General features: G+C 35.1%; 1 long non-coding RNA gene across 5 annotated transcripts in view; it reads right to left on the bottom strand.

The window, feature by feature from the left end:
- The window catches only part of LOC107970489 (uncharacterized), a 59,814-nt gene extending 36,352 nt beyond the window's left edge, over positions 1-23,462 (bottom strand). For 2 of the 5 annotated variants that reach the window (XR_001713079.3, XR_008547019.2), the window contains exons 1-5: positions 13,509-14,279; positions 13,251-13,429; positions 10,343-10,405; positions 1,291-1,423; positions 66-145 (exon numbers count right to left, since the gene is read on the bottom strand). This is a non-coding gene — a long non-coding RNA (uncharacterized LOC107970489). Of the gene's footprint in view, positions 1-65; positions 146-1,290; positions 1,424-10,342; positions 10,406-13,250; positions 13,430-13,508; positions 14,293-21,648 lie in introns of those variants that run through there. The other 3 variants (XR_010155653.1, XR_001713080.3, XR_008547018.2) reach the window with 3 other exon arrangements.

Below are 23,462 nucleotides of genomic sequence, written 5' to 3'. Positions count from 1 at the left end.
TGACTCGCATTAATACAATGTACAAGGACCAATGTATGAATCAAGCTTATCCCACATTAACTTACAAGTATCTTTCCAATTCCAAGAAAATTTGCCTCCACCACTCTGTGGAAGCCCTCCTCAGTATCAGGATGCTTTGGAACTGCTAAATGGATACATTTGGAATGAGAACAAAATGGTGGTGAGTATTAGAAAGGAATATCTCACTCATAGAGAGTAAAGTCTAGGGCAACATCCATAACCATAACAGAAAATGCCTTTTAAATGATTTAAATGCTAATTTTCCCCTAGTGTAATGTGTTTCTCCTATTTTATGAATGAGATAAACACAAACATCTTGCGATCCCATTTACATGTTTTTCTAAGGTTTATATTGTTGACCAGTTTCCTCAATTAGAATCACACTCCAGCCCTGCAGACTTTTGGCTGTTCACTGATCTGATTTTTACGAAGAACTCTCTGATCACCCTGGTAGGGCTTGGATTTCTCTATATCTTCTCAGCGACACTTTTAGCAGCCTTCCTTTCAGTTATTTTTCCAAATGTGTTTTTGTTATAAATATTCTAGAACTTGTAAAAATATTATCACTATTGACTTAGAGAAGAATAGCCTGCTGTGATGGCCAAAGGTTAGGCATCATTTAACACGTGATTTGAAAATTTAAGAATTGATATTTTTATATATATATGTGTGTATATATATGTAAATATATATGTGTATATATGTAAATATATATATGTGTATACATATATGTAAATATATGTGTATACATATGTAAATATATATGCGTATATATGTAAATATATATGCGTATATATGTAAATATATATGCGTATATATGTAAATATATATGCATATATATGTAAATATATATATGCGATATATATACGTGTATATATATTAATATATACGTATATATGTAAATATATATGCGTATATATGTAAATATATATATGTGTATATATGTAAATATACATATATGTGTATATACGTGTGTGTGTGTGTATATATATATGTATACATAGGTGTTGCTTATCTAGAAACTGTGGTATTATGAGTGTACTAAAAGCTAGTCACTGCTAAACCAACTAAGCCCCCAGAGAATTTTGCAGCTGGGGAAAGGGAAGCAATTGTATAAACAGCCCAATTCATTTCTCATTAGAAGGAAATCACCACACTGTATATGGAAATTATGGTTTCTTTATTAAGTAGTGGAAGTGGAAAAATGTTTAGATTCTATAGATAATTCAGGTATTGCCTAAGGAGATAAAGTGGAAAACGGTTAATTACCTCCTTTGACTTCTGGGCAGCACATGAATAGGCAACTTTGCTTTTGGCTTAACGGAAAGATGTTGCAGAAAATATTTTCAAGGAACAATAGATATATAATCAGGAAAACAACCACATTTAATATTTTCAGATGCTGTTAAAACAAACAAACAAACAAACAAACAAACAAACAACTCAGAATGCTTCCCAGTCGATAGGAAGTAATCTTGTAATCATTATGCGTTTTGAATATGCAAAATATTTGATATTCATTTTAAGTTTAGTTTTCAATTAACCCTATTAATCATTTTTTTCTCTGATGAAAATTTAGTTGTATCTAGTTACTGAAATAATTTATACCTTTATATGATAGAATAAGGAATAAGAAAGGAGGCTGTATTTCCCAGGAGTCAACAGCCTAAGAATAACTTGCTCACCCATATAATCCTTACTTAATGATGATGACTTTCAGTTTACTCACTGCTATCCTGAAAGTGTTAATTCAGTTACATACAGGCAAGTATTGTATAGTGAAATTTACTTACCAAGGTCTAACAACCCACTGTCTTCAATATGACATCTATCAAGGGGGGAAAAAAAAACCCCTGAGGATTTCTTAAAGCTGTACTATTCCAAGGTGGTAACTAATCCGACATTAAAAAAAAAATTAGGGGCAAATATCAGCCTCAATAGAATGAGCTTTACAGCTCTTTGAGACCATTATCATTTCTTTGCTGTAACAAAACAAAACTAAAACAGAATTTATTGAATCTGATTTTAAATGTTGAAATAAAAATGATCAATCCAAATGTCATCTGTAATTATAAATATGACATGTTTGTATGTACATTTATAATATGTAAAATCCTGAAAACTTTTCAACATTTTCATAGCTTCTCATCTCCTAAACATATTATTGTTGTTGTAAAATTGAAATTATCAGAATTCCTGAGAATATAAATACTGTGATATTGTGAAAATAAATAGTTCTCTAAAAGTCAGGGAGACAGTATTCTGAATTTTGTATTAGAAAAAACAGCGTATTTCAAATAGTTTGTGACCTGAAAGGAAATATTTTCCTGGAAAATGTTTTTTAAAGTAATTATTAGACAGTTCTGATATTTTAAATTTCCCAAAGAAAATCATCTCTGCTACTTAAATATTATGAAACTAACCCAGTGAAAATGTCTCAACTCTTTTATATTTCATTTGTGCCAAATGTAAATTCCAATTTATACAGTGTATCTATGTTTGCACATATGCAAACCCACAATTTTATATTATATGATAATAAAACTCTTTGCCACTTCAGGCAGATTTTCTCTCCTTTCAAGTATTTCTTTCCATTCCCTTTTAAAAAATTATACTTCATTTCCTTTTTTTCACTATTTTGTCATTGAAACCAATAAAAATTAGAATTATTAACTAAGCCATTTGTGAAATGTTAATATTTAAGAAAAACATGGAAAATGTAAAGCAAATATTAAAAATGATGCTCTCTCTCTCTCTCTCTCTCTCTCTTTTTTCTCTCTCTTTTAGGCAGGATGGGCTGTGAAAAATTGAGAGAAAGTAAAACATCAATTCCCCAAAGAGTTACTTTCTCAAAGTGTTGAAAGTCAATTCAACAAGTATTTATTGAGCTTCTACCCCTGCCCTTGGGGCCACTGGTGATATAAAATCAAGAATCTTCCTCAACATTTGATTCATTTTGATTTAAAACCGGCAGCCTGGGGAGCCTACTCAAGGTTGCAGTTGCTCTTCATATATAAATATTTTTCTACAGTTGGAGCTTTTACGTATACCAATGCTTGAATCTTAGAACTCTGTTTTTGTTTTTCTCCCATAGATCACTGTATGTTCAAAAAAGTCTGAAAATGGTAGTGATGGAAAGGTTATCTACATTAGAATTGGTCAATTCTTTTTAATACAGGAAGAATTTTAACTTTGAGAAAAGGTAGAAACTTATATTTTTAATATATTAATATTTGGTTATGTTTTTCTCTTTTGGTTGTATCTTATTAACATAGTATACTTTTGCTAACTGAATGACATTTTTTGTTTTTATTTATTTTGCTACATCAATATAGCAATAATAAAGAGAATATTTAATTTGCTTATTCACTTAATAAATATTTAGAAAGCACTTACAGTTTTCCAGACATTGTACTGAGTGCAAAATTTGGATTTCTCCTTTGATATAAACCTGAACCTTAGCTAAATTCCCTTTGAACCAAAAGAATTCATCCATGTGGGAAGAAAAAAACTGGATAAATAAAATTGGATTTTCATTATCCTTTCTTGTCAAAGGAGTCAGGAAAAAGAAGAGATACAGAAATGTTCTCTGTTTTGTTCAAGTAAAATTAGTAAGAGTCACTAAAAAGAAATAAAGGGATTAGGAGTAATCGTGTTTGAATAAAGATGCCGATTAGAAAATGACTACTGTTATTATTAAAAACAAAAGTAAAAATAACATACAAAAGTGAAGTGTGTTCTTTATTCAGTTTTATTAGGGACAATTGAGAAACAGCACGTTTTCTGCAGGGGGCTTGAAAGGAAAAGCTTATGTTTAAGCTCCAGTTTAAAAGGAGAGCTGGAGTTGTGAGTGGAGTGGTGCCTAAGAAAACTAAATCACCAAAAGTAGAAGAGGTGAAACTGAAATACAGGGATCCCATCCACACTGCCAAGTGCAGATCCCATAGATAAAACAGCAGTGAGAAATTTGTAACAGAGAAAAATAATCACTTCTAACTCTGTAAAATAGTGTGTGATGTTTATCTTCACTTATACCTCAGTGGTTTTATCACAATCTCAGGGAACTTTATTCAAATCAAAGGAGGATCCCACAGATTCAGGTAGCCTGGGCAAGAAGGGCTAGGAGAATATGCGAATTACTGAAAAGTGGCTAAATGGTGTGCTTTGAAATAGATAAATTGAGTTTTTATGATTACTGAGGCATTGCCTTATTTCAATCCACATTATTGGAAATTTTCACAGTCATTTTCTTAAACTCTTCAAACAGACCTTTTATTTAGAAGCCTTTATATTCATGTGCGAGTGGTATTAAGGAATACTTTGGGTTCATAGAGGTGTAACTACAACAAGGAGTACTAGTGTTTTGGATTTAAAAGATTGGGGAAATAAAATGATAAGTAGTAATAGCAACAATGGAAACTATTAATGTATTCAAGTACAAATATTACTTTTAAATAAACAGAATTAATGACTGGAAGGAAACAAGCTTTCGGAAAAAAATTAAGTAGACCTAAATATGAGTTTTAATAAAAATAAGCCAGTTTATTATCAACCAATGTCTCTAATATAACAGAAAATAAAATCCTGGTTCAAACATAGTTTTGATTCACAAAAGTAGGCTGTGGTTTATGTATATTTAGAAGAAAAACAATTGGTTTTGGGATTACCTGCAAGAAAGGATTGTGATGGTGGCAACAGGGTGCCAAGGACCCCAAGCCATTTCCTATAGCTGATATGTAAGCCAAGTTGGGTATGAATATGGGACCGTGTTTTGGTACTTTCCTGCAGGAAAGTGTGAACTAGAACACTGAGAGAGGCACTAAGTGCACACAGATGGAATAAAAAACACACAAAGGAAGGAGGGGTTTTGATTTGTCCAGTCACGCATGTTCGAGGATTGCTGATGTACTACGGGGCTGTTAGTTTTCTTTCTGCCTATTGGTCATTGCAAGTAAATGAGTTTTAGCAGACTCAAAGTGTTGGCCTCCTAACTTATCAATATTGGTACAATAAATGAATATTCAATTTATGAGCTCACTTCCTTGGTAATACTTACAAATTGAACTAGGATTACAATAATGTGTTGTTGTAACCAAACTGCTCTCCTTTTCTACCAATATCTACTGGTGAAAACTCCCAGGGTAGAGAGGAAATTATTAGGAAAACAGACATGCTATTTCTAACGCTTGCCAGTTTTTATAAAGAAATCATGCTCCCTTCATGGTCTTCCTTGATATCTTCCCCCAGCCCTTTGTGTGAATGCGTCTGAAGGAAGGACAGGTACACCCATATACAGGAATGTCTTGCTATCCGTTTGTAATGGGAGGCAGTGATTTACTCCTATCTGCTCTCAACAACAAATTTCTGTTGTTTTTCAGAGTCAATAATGAGTAATTTCATGCATTTCAAATCTTAGTGAGGGAACAGGAAGAGTTACTTTGTTACCATTTTAGAGATACCTGGGCTAAAGCTCCCAACATATGGGTACTGGAATGTGGCACTATGCACAAGACCCAAGTAGAAATTCCTGGTGCATATCACCTTCCCATTCTTAGGAAGGGAATATCTGATTACTACTGTTCAGTCAGTTTAAGCACAAGCTTGCAGAAGCATAAGAACTCCTGCTCACTTATTCTTGAAGAACCTCCTACAACAATCTTACAGAATCATGAAAGAAACTCTGGGCCAGAAACTGGGGCAGTTTGAATCTCCCACTGTTCTAAACCTAGAAACAGATAACCAACTGCCCTTCTGATGATTTTCCTCTATCTTCCACTAAACCTGAAAAGAACCCGCACTTGCTCTGCTGGTGGGAGTTTTACTGGGCTCATAAAAATGAGGTGCACCATTCAATTTATCTAGGCCCCATTATGTTGGAAGGCAGTTAGAGTTGAAAGTGAGCCCTGTAAACTAAACAGCATTGGAGCCCCGGCAATCTGGAAGGGGAAACATTCAAAGGGCACTGTGAAGCTCAATTTACAGAAATAGACTGAAAATTGCTGCCAAGTGGCCCAGCAGACAACGCTTATGGGCAGCCCTCACAGATCAGGTTGCTCAATTTGAGAAAAAATGTTGCATAGGACCAGGCAGTGATGGCTTTTGTGCCATCATCTCTGAATACACAGAATACTGACCTAGGCACTAACACCTGTCTTGATTAACCTGGTGCCAATCTATGAGTTTTAAACATTTTCTCTCTCCTGATCATTTCTACACATATCAGAAAATATCATCATTGCTCAGCCTGGCATAGTCTATTCTACTGTCAATTTAGAATTGATTCCTGTTTATAAATATCCTGACTAGACATCCTGGAATAAAATTCCTTAGACTCTTTGCTCATATGCCATGTCAGTATTCTCCTAGAATCCTTGTCAAGCTCTTGGCTTTTGAAATAAGTTATTTTCATCCACGATGCTGTAAGAGGTTACATGCCACATTATACCAACACCTTCTGGCCATGCATCTTATCTCTTCACCCCTAATAAAAATGTCTTAGGCTTGTGTCCCAAGGAATGGTTTCAGAACTCTTTAAGATGACCTTCAGTCAAATAGGTTAACTCTTATTTGAGATTTCACAATTAATGCCTTCCCGAGATGTCTTGTTTTAGAAATGACTTTTGCCATTCTGATAGAATTTAGCTTTGATATTCAAGCTGATTTGCCCTCCTCCAGTTTTCTCAGCTACCAGACACTTGAACTTGTATTCACATTTTTCTGCCAAGCTTCTGCTGACGGGCCTCTCTATATACCATTCAGTAGGCTGACTGAAATATAACCTCACTCCAGGTCAAATGCCTTTAAGCTGAAAACCATTTCCAAGAAGGATGAAAATCTTAGATATTTCAAGGTTGTCTATGTGGCAGTGTTGAGATAAGAACAATGACAGTCTTGTGTTGTTGTTTTTTTTCCTTTTCTTTTTAGCTGTTCCGTAGCAGCTTGAGAGGATGAAGAGTTCAAATATACAGTAATTCTCATTGCTATAAATGCGTGAAGCATAGAATGGAAAATAAGAATGGAACAGATTGAATAATCATTGTAATAGTAGATAGGTAAAATGTAATGATAACAGGTTGAAGGTTCAAAGCATACTTAATATTTTATTTTAATAAAAAGAATGTAATTTGACTTGAAATTGAATCAATTTTGCAAATACAAACTCTCACTGATTTAGTAACTTTATGTATGCCATAGTTTAAAAAAATTACATCAATGGGTATGAACAAATCACACGAATTTATTCCTAGTGAATTTTCAGAGGACTTCCTACTACATGGTTTTCCCTTACCATATTGTCTCATAATTTCAACATTAGAGTCTCTGTTCTGTTCTAACCAGATGTGGTGATCAAAAAGTCTACCTAAAATTATACATATATGTGTACACACACACACACACACACACACATTCATTTTATAGAGGAAAAGAGAAAGGAGTGGCCATCACTTTTCCCTTTATGTCCTAGTTGATCTATTTGGCTAAAAAGCATAGAGACAGTTTCTTGCAAAATTACGCTGACATTTATACTGTATACAGAGAGATTTTTGAAACATAAGACTCAGGCATTTTTACTATATAGAGATAATTTCTTGGGCTATAAGAGTCACTCAGGAAATTTTGCTAAGGGTAAAGAGAGAAGACATAAGGCCAGAGTGCAGGGTTGGAGTAAGATGACACATGCCCTCTTCCTGCATAGCTGAGGGAAATAACTTGGTTCAGAATCTGGGAGTTTGACAAAGATTTGAATAGAATCCTTATATAGCTGAGTGACTGGCAACCACCGGAGGCCAGTCAGGCAATGGCTGGGCTGGTTGACTTTGCTTCATAGGCGTCGTCTTGGTGAGGGTGATAAACAGGGAGGTGGGGGAAATGAAAGACTGTGAACATAAATGTGACCTATCTCGTAATTTTATTTTAGCTTTCTCTGTCTTTACAAAACCCCTTTCTGCACTGTTAACACCCTGTTTTGCTTATTCTCTGTATTGACTTCTCAAAAGATCAAGTTTTTACAAATGTTAAGCGGTGGTAGCTTGTTTCAACTTTAAAGTCATGGATATTTTTGGTTCACAGGAAGGAAAAAGTGGCGTACACAAATATGAGACCTAAAACATCTAGCTTAAATGGCATATTCATGAATTGAAACTCACAGTGTTAGTATATGTACTTTAAAATCTAGGTTTAAGATATAACTATTTCATATATTGGAAGTAGTCAGGTATCACTTTCATTTTTAAGACATAAAGTGTGTGTCTTAAAACATTGTATTAAATGAGTTACAACGGGGAGCCAAGTATTCTTTAAGTTACTTTAAATTGGGGCTTTTTTTACTTTTGATTTCATTCATACACTGCATGCTATCTAATTTTATTAAGTAATTATTAAATAATTTGTATTTATTCTAGGTATCTTCTGGATATGACATTTATCCCCAGGGAAGACAAGAACTAAGTTTTTTTCACTTTAAAATATTAAACATTTCACTTTATCTTTAGACTGAAGAGTGCTGCCTGCCCTCAAGTTCTCTTATTCAGTAGGACAAACATTCTTCTCAATTCTCTTCCAAGATTTTGACTGTCTTTTTATGCTTCCTTATTTTGGAGTTTCTCTCACTCCACCAATTAAACTTCCTCTTATTCCTTCTGGTCAGCACTATGATCAGTCAACTCATTGATGAAAAAAAAATGGAGCGAATTAATGCATTTAAACATAGTTACAACATATTTTTGTGTGCGGTCTAATTCAGTTATAGGCTAAGATAGAGGGGCTAAAAATGTAGCACCTCAGACAAGCTAAAACTGTACTTTCTTCTCATCCATCTGGTAAGTACCAAGATTTCTTCTATTACATTACTGTGCTTCCTCTAGAGTGTTATAGTTCATCAAGACTGAGGCTGGGTCACCACTGTGCTAGTATTTTAACTTCCTAGAGAAGAAAATAAAAATAAAAAGGGAAAGGAATTCCCTTTTATGAAAATGATATGTGCAATCTCATATTCCTATGGAGAGAACTCAGTCACATGGCCACACCTAGCCTCCAGGCAAGTTGGGAATTCTAGTCTTCTAGCTAGCTGGCTTGTGTCCCCCCTACAACCTGAAGGTGGCTTCTAACTCTAAAATGGAGAGGAGACTAGAAAGGATCACAGCCTTAAATCTCAGCTTGGCCATGTCTGCACTACACCTTGATGCCTTCTTTCCTTCCAATCTTTTTTGTCCCTCCTTCTCTGGTTGAGGCTATTTATGCATCTGGTTGAGGCTATTTATGCATTCATTGCACCTCTTTCAGAAGACATGGAGGTCGTGTGGCACCAGAGTGTAGTTGGATATTAAATGATTTTACTTTAAGCACTAAATTGAAGGTTATTTAATTTACAAAAATGTGCTTTACTCTAAATGTTTAAAGAATATATCTATGGCCTTACAGAAGTATGCAGTGTGTGCTTAATTAACTTCCTAATTCACCAAATGGTTACCCTATACCTACTACATGAATAGAGCTGAGTAGTTTAGACATGCAAAGAATTGGAACACGAAGAAACTTTCCTCAAGTAATTTACTAACAACTTGTGGATACCTAATAAAACCTTAGTAAACAGGGCAATGATACAACAGCTGACACAGGACAGAAGAAATGTGGAGACCTTTTTTTGGTTGTTGTTATTGTGGCCAATGAATGCATATATTTAGTGAGAACCCCTTTCATCCTACATGTTTTTAAAAGATCCCTTTCTTGAATTAGAGTTTATATTCCATGTGGTTTATGAAATATCTCGTTATAAATATATAATTATATTAGGAAATAAATATTAATATAAAGCTACCTTCTATTCTGAGCTGTTCATCTAAGTCATAAAACCCTGGTCGTTTGACTCCATTGACCATGAAAATGATGTAATTATAACATTTGTAATGTCATATATTCATTTCTTCTCTTCTTTAATGAGACAGAAAGAGTGACTCTCAAAGTTTAATGCTCCTAATCATTTCAAGTTTGTTGAAAATATGTATTTAGAGGCTGTATGGAGAGATCTTTATTCTCTAGGTCTCATGTAAAGGCTTGAAACTGTCATTTTTCACAAGTACCTGTATTGATTATGTGGCTACTCTTCCTCTGACTTTAAAAGCATTTGGATTAAAGAACACATTGAGAAGTTTATATGAATAGATACCATTATTGATAAGCTTTCTTGGCATAGTGTAATTGTTTGGACATAAATCTCTTCCTTGTGAAATTGTTTCTGCCACTGTGATTGCCTCTTTCAAGAGAAGACAATTATTCTCATTTGCCATATTAAGGAAAAAATCAATGTATTTAAAATGTTTACCTCTGAATGAAAATAGAATCCCACACAAGAGGTATGACTGTAGTGATTTCTTCACATATTTACCTATTTTTAATCAGAAAAATTTCAATAATGTGACAAATGTTTATTACTTAACAACATAGGTAGCATTAATTATATTCTCTTTCCTGATTATGCATTTACCTCATTGCTTTTGGATTACAGCTTATGCCTGAGGTTAAGAAAAACAGAAAGCAAGAAAGCAAGAAGTTAAAAAGAAAGAAACAAGGGAAAGAAGTAGAGAATATAGAGATAACGCAAGAAAGAATGACCTTGAAAAACAATAGTATTTAATCTGGAAAATTCATGTGAAAGTAGACTCCGTAGTTGAGCTAGTCATGTAGAAATGATATATAAAACACCACTGATACTTTCAGCTTCCCCACCTACTCCATGGCACTCTCACTGTGATCTCTGGAAGACACCAATGTCCATTTTTTAAATTGATTATTGACTCAATTTGGAAAGATCTGATTTCATTGAAGGTACAATTGAAGTACTAGTTCATGTTTTCTTAAGAAGTATAATTTTCCAAATTTAGAAGACTGTCTTCAGAAACACAGTCATTGTTCTTGCCTTTCAAAACCTGTCTCTGCATTTTGCCTAAGCACAATTGTTCTAATTTTAAACTTTAATTTCTTAGAGTAGACAATCATCTTACAACCATGAACACCAGGCTGATTTCTTGCCAACTCTTCCCATCTTTAACACTACCATCATTGATGTTTATTGATTTGAGGCTTCTGCCTCACAATACTTAATTAATTTCAAACACAGCAGAATATTTGGGGATTTTATATTCAGGATCCCATTGATTTCTTGTCTTGCCAGTTTTAATCAGATTTGGGAAAAGGGAAGATTATGTCAAGGCTGTCTACTCATCTACTGCTTAAAAATGATATAAGCTCAATCATTAGAAAACACTTCATTTGAATAATGTATCTAAGCCTTGAAGTGATCAATTATACACACTAGGCATTAACATAATGATATTTAGTTTAAACATCAGAACGAATGTGTGCTTTAATTAACAGAGGTAGCATGTATCTCACATGACCATTTAAAAACAGAGTATTTGTTTAAATATATAATGAAATCTTTATTTCATATTTCAATGTAATTCATATAGAACTATTTTTCTGTCAAACTCCCACATCAAAATGTCTAATACTAGACTGCAATCCGTGGAGCCTTGCAGGTTTGTGTGCTCAGTTTTAATGATAAACCAAATAGTCAAATACATCATTTCAAACTGTTCTCAAAAGGCAGCCTTTTGAAAGAATAGACCGGCAATTGCTGTTTTGTGGTACAACAGTGACAACCAGTGGCTGCTGCCTTTCACTTTAGGCTCACCCTTTATTGCAGACTTTATGAAGATGAACCTGTATCTGGCTTTAATAACCAACAGTCAGAAACATCTTGCTTCTTGTTCATCTTCATCTCATTTTTCTACGAAAATAGGTTGATATCTACAACCTGTCTATTTGGGAAATCTTTGTTTTGTTCACTAAATACACAAAATGTAGATTAAAATGGTTTTACTATGAAGTCACTGCACATGCTAACATAAAGGAGGTGACAAGGATTCTTGATGGTTTCACCCTCTGTGATAACATGAATCAAATAACCTATTATTGTTTCTCTAACCTTAGAGGAAAGAAAACAAATCTGCTAGGTGTATGTAAAAATCTATAAGTAAATAAATAAAAGAAGTCAAGGCACTCCATGGGCAGACATTTGGGGATTGTATAATTATTTACGATGTGAATATCCCAGGTTGGTCTTGTCTTCCTTCCTAAAAGATCCATTATTTTATTCAAAAGGAAGCCTTAATGGAGTGAATATTTGCTAGATATAATAAGATGAATAATGTAAAGTTCAACTCTGGATTATAGACTTGTGGAGACTCCAAACATTTAAAGGTAATGATTTGATTCTTGTATGTATTTCAAATTTCTTCAGAACAGGTCTATTTATAATTTATTGGAAGTCTTTCTGAGACACAGCAATCTGGAAATACCTTTTTTTATTCTCTCTATGTCTCTAACATCTATGACACTCCTACTCTGTCTCAAAGTGTCTTTTTACTTTCTTTTTTTTTCTCCTGAGTGCTGCTCCAGACCTTCATTTCCTCCTCCCTGGCACTGCTCTAAGAGTGCTTATGGCAAATTTGCTTCTGTAATCATAACTTGAACCCATCTGGGGATGAGATTGGCTACAAGCTTAGTATTTCCACTTAACATATTCATGATTAGCATGCACAGAAGGAGTAGAATTAGGATGAATGTTTTTGGAACAGTACAGATAAATCCTCATAAATGTAGTACAACAGCTCTGGAAACGCATAGTGCGGAAATGTAATGAAGCTGAACTCTGTAGAGAGTTTGGTATTCTCAGTACCATGCCTCTCCTAATGAACTCATTTAGATTAGAAAATGGATTTAATATTTTATTGGAATTAACCTGAGCCAGTAAAGAGGATTACACTTTCTTCCCATAAATATAGTGATATTACAGGGTGAGGTAGCATGTTACATGAATATTAAGCACTTCACGAACACTGTCATGAAGCCAAAAGGAGTAAGGTGATTATATTTTAACATAGTGGTACTGTTCTTATAATAATTGAATTTCAATAGCAGGAAAGGGATCTTTTTACATGATTTAAATAAAAGTTTTTTGTGAATTTTCAGATTTAAAATGCCATGTGATTAAAATTAAACTCAAGATAGAACATTTAAGTAACCAGCCTCAGCAGAAGTTATATTTTACCAAGTGGAAAATGAAAAAAATATAAACTTGGTGAAACAAAGAAAACTAAGACTCTGAATTTGACTAAAGAGAAGGATGATCTCCTCACTAATATGAAGAAAACTGTGTATTTACTCACCTCTGACTATTCCAGTGGATAAGATCGTCAAAGAATAGAATTTTGCTGCATTATTGGCCGGGTTCTTTTTCCTTTTTGTCATCTTTTTTTCAGTCCAAACTCACTCGTGTCCCTTTTGTATGATGAGTGGGTGCTTTTCTCATTTTTCATATGAAATTCATATAAGATTAAAATATGACCTACGAAGGAAGAAATTCATGAGTCATCATGTCATTTGATGATTCAAAGGACTGATGAATTATAGGCAAGAGAACTAACCTCACACTTTTGTAATCTTAAAAACAATAAACTGTAACATGAATCTGATCCATCCTTAAACAAAGGGCAAGCTCTGGCCCTGGAGTGCCATTTCTACCCATTTTGTAAAGTCAGCTACTGTGCATATGTGCACCCGAGCGTTCACTGATGTTACAGGATAAGGCACAGTGAGTGCTGCGTGCTGGAAACTGAGGTTAGGTTTCGAGGCTGTGCAGAGATCTTCTGATTAAAGCTGAACATGCATTGTAAATTTGTTCAAGCATGTCCTCAGAGTTGGTTTAAGGAAAGCCTCTCACTTCTCCTCCATCCCACCTATGCTGGGAAAACTTTTTTCCCCCCTTTATATGGGTGAAGGCATGTAAGGGGCTCCTTCCTCTCTGTGTGGTTTTTAGATTTCTCTCCATTCCATATATGCAAAGAGTTCCATGATGGATGTTCTTTTAAGTTTCTGTCACACGGGGGCTTTGAGTTAATGCTGTTAAACTGGAGCTAAAGGAAATCAGCTGCTTGCTGAGTATGGAAGCGGGATCGGGGTGGGGGGCATAAAAAAAAAAACAGGCCCTAAATAGGAGATGCCAGCATCAGTGCTGAGCAGCTGGTGAAACTGTGGCAAGAAGGCTGTTCTCCGTAGCACAGGAAGATCTTCTAGAAGGAACTGCTGGAGTACTGATGAAGAAAAGCAAGCTGGGGAGCCCTCATGGAAACAAGACGAAAAGAAAACAGGAGAGAAATAGGGAAACAGGGCCAGTGAGGAGAAATTGCTAGAAGCTTGGAACCTGCTGGCGTCACAAAGATCCATGATGAGGCCTTTAGTTCCACTTCACTTTCATTTCTGTGCTTTTTCTTACTAATTGTGATCTTCCGGTTGCCTTTTTCATTTTCATGCCTATTATTTTGTTATCAAAAAGGTTAGGATACAGAGTACAAGATTTTTACGACATCTAGCCAAAATATGCATTTCTCATGCCCAGGACCTGAACAGGTTTAGGGCAAATGGGGGTGGGATGGGAAATTATTAGCAATGTTACTGAAATAATCAAAGTGAGGCACCCAGAAAATCTTTAACTTTTTATGTTTTCTACAAGGATCTGGCACTGAGATGTATGAGGCTTTTAAATCAGGCAAATTAGACTGAAAAAGGATTTTGTAAATTTATTTATCAATTTCTTTAATATATCAATGGTTAGTCTGGCTGACTTAGTTGAGAAAGCTCATTTGAGGTTTAGAGACTGTATTTTTTGTTTCTACATCTTTTTATTTTGGAGGAAGAAAAGAAGGTATGGGAAGAAGAAAAGGTGTGGTGGCAATTTTCATAACACTGAGGATGGTCAATGAGAAGCAGAGAAAGGAAAGGAAGAGAGTGTCCTTATTTTCTAGAAGCTAGAATAGTGTCTCTGTTTTCTCCTCTTTGGGCTAAAGTCCTAATTGGAGAGATGCTGCATTAAATAAGTATGTGGCCTCTATTCCTTGCCACTTTTTAGATTCTAGGATGAGATGATTTGCAGACTCTCCTCTTTCAGACTATGAATCAGCTCCCACAAAGTAAACTTAGCAGTTCACACTAAGAAGACCATACAGCAGATGATTGTGGGGTAAGCAGCCATGAGGTAACCAAAGTATTGATGGAGAACTAGAGGAAAGAGAGGCAGCAATGCATAAAGACCCTGCCCCCCTTTTTTATACCATGTTGTTTTACATCACTTTTAGGGGTGGGTTCTCTCTTGCCCTTCTGCCTTTCACCATGAGATGATACAGCTAGAAGTCCCTCACCAGATGCCAGACCCTCAATCTTAAACTTCCCAGCTTCCAGAACTGATAGAAAGAAACCTTTGTTATTTATAAATTACCTGGTATCAGGTATTCTGTTATGGAAGCATAAAACAGGCTAAGACAAAAGATCTATTGACACCATGATTTTGGACCTCTGGCCTATAGAACTGTAAGAGAATAAATTTCTGTTGTTTTAAGGCACCAAGTTTGTGGCAATTTATTAAGGCAGCAACAGAAAACTAATACATACCCAGAGACCATTCTGGAAATGTTGGCTAGTGGGGAGTTGAGACGAAGTTGGAAGACAGAAATATGAACAACTGGGCATTTAAAAAAAATTCAATGTCTAAGCATTAAGTGAAGGAATTAGTAAATTATCATCTCAGAAGTGTTCACAGAGTTTAGACATTTAACATTTCCCTTGCTAATCAAGCAAAGAACAGATCAAGAAAGAAGAGCACTAGGCTTAATACCTGGGTGATGAAGTAATCTGCACAGTAAACCCAACCCCATGACACAAGTTTAGCTACATAATAAACCCCTGAACTTAAAGTAAAAGTTAAATCAAAAAAAAAAAAAAAAAAAAAAAGAAAGAAGGAACAGCTCAGCCTCATAGTAAATTTAAAAAAACATCATTTCCTTTGCCTATTCCTTGTGTAGTTGGGTGAACTTTTTGAATAAATATATGAATTGAACGGTGAAACATATTTTGAGAAGGCAAGTGCAGAGGAGAAATTTACATAAAGTAAAAGCTCTGTGTCTGTTCCATTTCTCAGGCTTTATAATTCACATTGTTAAAAAGTAAGAAAGAACAATGATAAAATAACTTTGATGACTAATTCTCTAATTTATACAGTATTCCTTTGAACTTGGTTAAAGTATCGGATTCAGAATAAGGATATGTGGATATGTAGGCATGTGAATAATACTTAACAGTTTATAATGTGCATTCTTACTATCTCAATTATTATTCACGGTAACATTTTGATATAAATATTATTTCCTAATTTTACAGCTAAGAAAATAGAGGCTCAGAAAAGTTAAATGATATTCCCAAAGTCAGTTTAGAGGTAGAGTCAGGGGCCGGGTGTGGTGGCTCACGTCTGTAATCCCAGCACTTTGGTAGGCCGAGGCAGGCAGATCATGAGGTCAAGAGATCGAGACCATTCTGGCCAACATGGTGAAACCCTGTCTCTACTAAAAATACAAAAATTAGCTGGGCGTGGTGGTGGGCGCCTGTAGTCTCAGCTACTTGGGAGGCTAAGGCAGGAGAATCGCTTGAACCCAGGAGGCAGAGGTTGCAGTGAGCCGAGTTCGCATCACTGCACTGCAGCCTGGCGACAGAGTGAGACTCCGTCTGAAAAAAAGAAAAAAGAGGTGGAGTCAGAACAAAAATCCAGAACCCATTTTCCTAGCTTGCTGCTTGTTAGAATGCTTTTGTTTATGTGAAAATCTTACTTAGTTACTCTCAAGATAGTCTCATTTGCTTGGAGACAGGGTTCTTGTTAAAATAAGTGGCTTCAGAGTGGTGGATTGTTTTAGTGCAATTTTTGTGAGGTAAACAGAAGTCCTTTTTATAGGAGCGCTATTATTTGTACCTAAAAATGCATTGCATGGAAACCATGAGAGCCAGGGGTGTACTTTTGTATCCAAGCCATGTTGAGAATAAATGCAGACCAAATCATTAGATTCTGGTTTAGCCTGCAATTGAATCATCAGGCTGAATGTACCTTTTCTTTTCTTTTTTTTTTTTCCCAAATTGTTTCTAGTTAATTTGTGGAACCAGTCTTCTCTGTAAAGACTTCTGCCATCTAAAGGAGTTTACAAGTGACAGCTCTTGACTGATTATCATGTAGGGGTGATTGACTCTTGGAATGGAGGTGGAGGCAATGAGAAAATGCTGGCCTGGAGGCAATGAGAAAATGAGCTTTTGAAGATCTGTTTCATGCTCCCTCCATGGAGCTCAGTGATACCTTTCTGTAGCACCTCACTGACACCTTGATACATCAACCTCCAACTTGATATCTCAAGGTATACCTTAGATGGGGACTAGTTTGAAATCAGCCCTTTTATTTTAGTTTTTGAAATATTTTTATCATTTAAAGCGTTTTTAAGGAGGGGATGAGATTAAGCAGTTTCAAAAATACACAGAACAATACAGAGAACATCCGTGTTTCCACCATCTGTCACCCAGTCTCCACAATTATCAACTCCTGATTAATCTTGTTCTACGTAAAGCGATTGCAACATTCAAAGTCAATTCTTCAGTTTCTTATTTGTGTGCCTCCATACCTTCATTTCCAAGACAGAAATGTTTGGCAATTTACTAGTCCCTGGGCAGCTCTCAAACAGTCACTGTCAGAGGTAGGGTATAGAAGCATAGCTCCTTTGCATTGAATCAGGAAGTCTCAAAGATTTGTGTGTACTCTTGACTTCCACTACAGGATTTTGCTAAAGCTACCTTCTGCAGGACTTTGCATAAAATCTTACTTCTTCTTACATACTCTTGTTCTGCTCTCTGTAGCAGTGTGTATACTCATGTAACAAAATGTGCCCATGAATTCTTGACTCAAGGTCTCCTTCTGGGGAACCTGAGCTAACACACTCACCTACGAAGAACCTACAATGTTAGAGTTAAATAACCCTGAAATAACATTTAATCTGTATTTCAATATGTATCTCTAATAAAAATTCCTGAAAAAATTAAAAAGCATTACCATGATCACACCTATGATAAAATTTCTTAATATACAAAATAGCAATTAGGATCCCAATTTACAATTTCTCATGAATATATTTTTTAGTAGTTTAATTCACTAGGTATCCAAATAAAGTTTTCACAGTGCATTTGTTTTGAAATGTGCTGCTGACCTCTCCTTCAATACAGATTTTCCTTTCATCTTTCTTTGTTTTTCTTTGATGTTTGTGTGTTGGAAAATATTATAATCTTTCCTTTAGAGTTCCCCACAGTCCAAACTTAGCCTACTGAATCTTCATAGTATCTTTTAGCATATTTGTCTGGTCAATGTGTAGCCTATTCATTGGTAGTTGAATTTAGAAGCTTGAACATATTCAGGTATGATATTTTTCCTGAATCTCCTTCATTGGTGGTGATAGGTTCTTTAATTAGTAGGCACATAATTTTATCTTTCTTTCTGTTATTTGACAGCTATTAGTAATCTATCTACTTTGATTATTTAAATTCTTTATTCATTTATTACATGTCATATTTCCAGAAATACAAAATTCCCATCATCCTCTGTTTGGTTACTGCTGGGTAAAATGCACGTAGAAGAGATGAATAAAGGATTGGATTTTCTCTTTTACTTAACAATTTTTAAACTAACTGTGTGTTATCTAGTATAGTTCAACCAAATAAGATTTTTTGTGTGTTTTAATATAATTGCAAAATCATTATTTCAAATATATTTGATATTTTCCCTACATTGCAGCAATTATCCTTCTTGTCCATTCACTGGCCAATGGAAGCCTCTTTAAATTTACTTACACTCCCTTTGGCATGACTAAGGTAGTATTTGATGTCTATATTACTAAGAGGTACAAGCTTCTAGTCTCATCTTGTATGTATCGGCTCCATATCTGGAATGGCCATTTTTCCAAGGAGCCCTAGTTCCTTTTAGCTTATAGGCAACTATAGGTCATTAATTTTAACTCTTTTCAGTGAGTGGAGGTAGGGTTACTTTTTAAAAAAGCTTAAATATACTATGAGCTCAACTGATTCTTCCAATTACAGTTTAAAACCACAGAATTTTTATTTGATCAACTCTAATTTAAATCTCCTTTCTGCCACATGGAAAATACAAGTTCACAGTAATACCAGCAATGATAGAATGAAGATATCACATAATTGCTTATATGAAAGTCTTAGAAGACAATGCCAATTTTCACCAACAATTTGATTAGTGAAATCAATTTAAGAATTTTTTAAAAACAATTTTTGCAGTATTTTCCCCCTCTGGCATATCTCACATCAGGGATAAACTGCTAAGTGATGTATTACAGGCTCTTGAAATAATCACTTTCTGGGTGGTTATGTCAAAAACAGGTTACACAATTTGGTTTATTTGTTTTATATTCTTTTTTATTTGGGAAGTTTGCTTTTTTAAATATATGAAAACAGGTGTATTCAAAGATGTCTGGCTCCTATCCCTGTGCCATTGATCCTATGCCTTCACTCTGCCTGTAGGTTAAGTATTAAAAAAAAACACACTTTAGTTTTTCATTCCATCGTTTGTCAAATGTAGGCATATATATTCACATTCCTTCCTTTCTTAAATGGTGACAAAATACATTTATTATTTATCTTGCTTTTTCCCCCCAATAATGAAAAATCTGAGAGTTTCCCTTCATAGTAACATATAGAAGCCTCCTCATTTATTCTTACAGCAGCAGAGGGCTCTCTTTTTTATGAAGCATGCCGTTATTTCTTAAGGAAGTCCCATATTGATGCATATTTGGGTTGTTTCCACTCTTTTACTTATATAAAACCCATCGTTTGATGTACAGCTTTGTGCCTATACCTTTTTATAGTTTTTCTAGTGTATCTTTGGGATACATTCCTAGATATGAGATTTTCAGGGACAAAAGCCAAATGCATCTGCAACTTTACTAGATATTGTTAAATGTTTCAATTGTACCACTTTTAAGCATGCTCACCAGCAATATATTTTTCTATTTCCCTTTGGTCTAGAATAAAGTATACTTTGATATACTTTCAAATATTTTGCTAATCTACTGGGTAAGAAATAATGTCACAGTGAAATTTTAATTTGTAATGTATGTATTTATCAATTTCTAGGCTTTGTTTCCTTTTATAAATGACAGTCATGCTGTTTGTGTTATTTCCATTCAAAGATTATTTGAATTCAATGTATTAAGACAAGTTGTTTCTATTGTATTCTAAAAAATTTTTATAGAAAATTAACTCTATGTGCTATTTCTAGCATTTCCACCAAATTTTATAATAGTATATGCATGTAGGTATATAGCTTATATGAATTAGAAAATTTAAATCCACTTTTCTTTCTATAATATCATTGTGTCATCTCACTTTTTAGAAAACCTAATATGTAGACTTTGGGGGAAAGCTAGCTTTTAGTGTAGGAATAAATACAATGAGTGAGATAAACTAAAATTTACTATTTTTTTTAATTTTTAGGTTAGTATAGTGATTAAAAGTGACAAAAATAAAACATGTCTGCACAAGATAACTTCAATATTTCTGTGGGTTAAAAAAAGACTCTTTAATGAATATGTCTTTTGGATATCCTTGTTGATAGGATGCCCTCTCTGTAAGCAGGATGACCTCATGAATGAATATGCTAACATTTTATGGAGTTTGATGTTAGAAATTGATGGGAGTGAGAAAGTAAGGATACAGAGTAATTGATAGGTGGCATTAGAGCTTGCCTCTACAGCTGGTAAAATAACTTCGCTCTTGAGAGCAAGAGAGAGGTGGGGAGCAGAGAGACAGAATTAGAGAGGGTAATTGTGTGTACGTTTGTAGTTTCTAACATTTTGGTGAGATGGGGGCTCAGTTGTTTACATGACCCAATCCATAAACATTTTGCTAGAGCAATAAATGAAGAAGATACTGTTTGTTTTATTTTCTATCTAATATTATTGTTACTTCACACTAGAATTAGAATGACACTGTAGCATAGAATCTTGGCCAAGATAGAAATCTTCAAAGTCATCTATGTTTCCTGATAAAGGGGACAATTATTCGCCATGGCACTAAGATCGTCAACTTTGTGAATATGATCTAGAAGAAAAAGCACAATTATTTAAATATGGCCCATTTTGGTTTCTGATAGATTTGTTTGACACCTTTTCTTACTTTGAGGTGTAGTATGCTTCCATGTACCTTTCCAGTATAAATTCAGGTCCTACCATCTGGAGTGACTCAAAGTAAGGTTGGACTTCTTTTGGAAGACAAAAACAAACAAACAAAAAGCAACAACAACAACAACAAAAACAATTATTCAAATATTTGAAGATAAATATTGCTGCGAAAGGCCATCATGGGTATGTGCTTTTAATTCTTGCATGGTTGGCTAAGAATGTGCTTTGGGTCTGGAACCAGTTCTTAAAAAGAGATAGAAAGCTTTCATAGCCTGTGCTGGGTGTATCTCTTTGTTTGGGAATATTTTTCCTGTTCCAGACGTGATGTGTATTCTTCTGTTCTGCTTAAGCATGTTCATCATATGGCATCCCCTGCTATGTCTCTTCCTGGTTGGGAGGAAATGGGGTCCTTCACCTGCTGCCCAAGATGGGTGCATGCAAGTCATCTCCTGTGTCAACTGTGGGACGAGACCCACTGGTCATAAGAAACTGAACTGATACTCACTGTTGAAACTGGGCTTTCTCTGTCTCTTCTACATGATAGTAAAGCATTGTTCCATCCAGTACTCCTGTGAGTCTTTCTTGGAGATCCCAACACCTGCGAACCATGCAGTAGGTTAACATTCCATGACTGCTGCTCCCAGTGGTAGGCACTGTTAACCTCTTTACTATTCTCCCCTCATTGGAATCCTCCACGGGAGATGGTAACAATTGTCACTTGCTTGACAAATACTGAATAAACGCTAATTGTTTCCCCCTCGTTCTATCTCTGTAGGCCAAGTATTGCTCTGGAAAAACTCTGCCTTTATGAAAAAACCCAAGCTTTTAAAGTATGACATCTCAAACTGGATATAATACTTAAGATGTATAATGGCAAATCAGTCTACTTTAAGTTTGGATATGTTAATTAATCATTTGCTATTTTTCGCACTGCATCATATTGTTAATTACTTTTATAATTTTAGTCAACAAAAGAATTTAAAGCTTTTAAAAAATATAAACTGCTTTTTGTCAAGATGCATACACTTAGAAAATTGATTTTTATTCTGTGTACAAGCGAGATATTTATTTTGATTAAGTTGACTTGTGTTAGTGAGGGCCCTAATTATTTACCCTGTCATTTTTATTTTTGAACCTTGATACTGTCATCAATTCCTTTGAAAATTTTTTTTTCAGATGTGGCTCATCTGAAAATTTAATCAGTATTATTTCTCTTTCTTTTTGTTGTGAGACGGAGTCTCGCTCTGTTGCCCGGGCTGGAGTGCAGTGGCGCGATCTCGGCTCACTGCAAGCTCCGCTTTCCGGGTTCACGCCATTCTCCTGCCTCAGCCTCCCGAGTAGCTGGGACTACAGGCACCCGCCACCAAGCCCGGCTAATTTTTTTTGTATTTTTAATAGAGACGGGGTTTCACAGTGTTCGCCAGGATGGTTTCGATCTCCTGACCTCGTGATCTGCCCGCCTTGGCCTCCCAAAGTGCTGGAATTACAGGCGTAAGCCACTGCGCCTGGCCTATTATTTCTCTTTCTATAGCTAAGGCTTTAATAAAAATGTTGACTAGTCTCAAGGTCAATGACAGAGTATTAAACTATGCCATTATAAGCATCTTTCTAGTTACATATCGATCCATGGCTCAATGCTTTTGTGTATTTATTCAACAAATATCTATTGAGTTTTTACTATGTATCAGGAACTAATTTAGACATTTAAAATGTCTGTCTTCATAGAGTCAGCAGACAGGGCTGCTTATGGCTTGTATGATGCCTTTGTGCAAATTACATAAAAGCATACCATTAAGTAAATTTGAGCTTTTCTTAAAAAAAGAAAGTGTGCCTCTTTGGGGGGTGAAACAGGCAAGTACCAGGGTGAATAGTTTGCTAAGAGGAGCTGGCTGGACTTCAGCTTCCAAGGAGCTCTGTGGCTGTCAACTTTATTTGATGAACAACCTGTATAACTTTCTATGGTAAACGCTGCACAGTGTGATATATCTATCTCTTTAATGACCTGAATAATTTTTACTCATTTTGTTGGGCTTGCTTATCTTGCTTTTGGAAAATGGCTACGTTATTTAAAGAAGAATGATTCATCTACTATATAAGGGGGCATACAGAAAACTCAACTAAGGCATTTTCTTCCAAATGATTTAAATATGTTTCCAAGAGAATAATGACTGTTGTATTGAACATTATGGAACTGACAGTTGTCTGTCTACCAAAGATTTGTGCTCCTCTTTCCAGAGCATCGAACTGTAGCTCTGGAGTGGCTGCCTGACAGGGCTTTTGTTTCCTAGAACCTTCACCCTTCTTTACCATGGACCACAT

The sequence above is a fragment of the Pan troglodytes genome, chromosome 2, assembly GCF_028858775.2.
Source record: "Pan troglodytes isolate AG18354 chromosome 2, NHGRI_mPanTro3-v2.0_pri, whole genome shotgun sequence".
In the NCBI taxonomy this organism is placed as follows: domain Eukaryota; kingdom Metazoa; phylum Chordata; class Mammalia; order Primates; family Hominidae; genus Pan; species Pan troglodytes.
The sequence above is the reverse complement of the archived record's forward strand: the minus strand, read 5'-3'. Positions and strand labels throughout refer to the sequence as shown.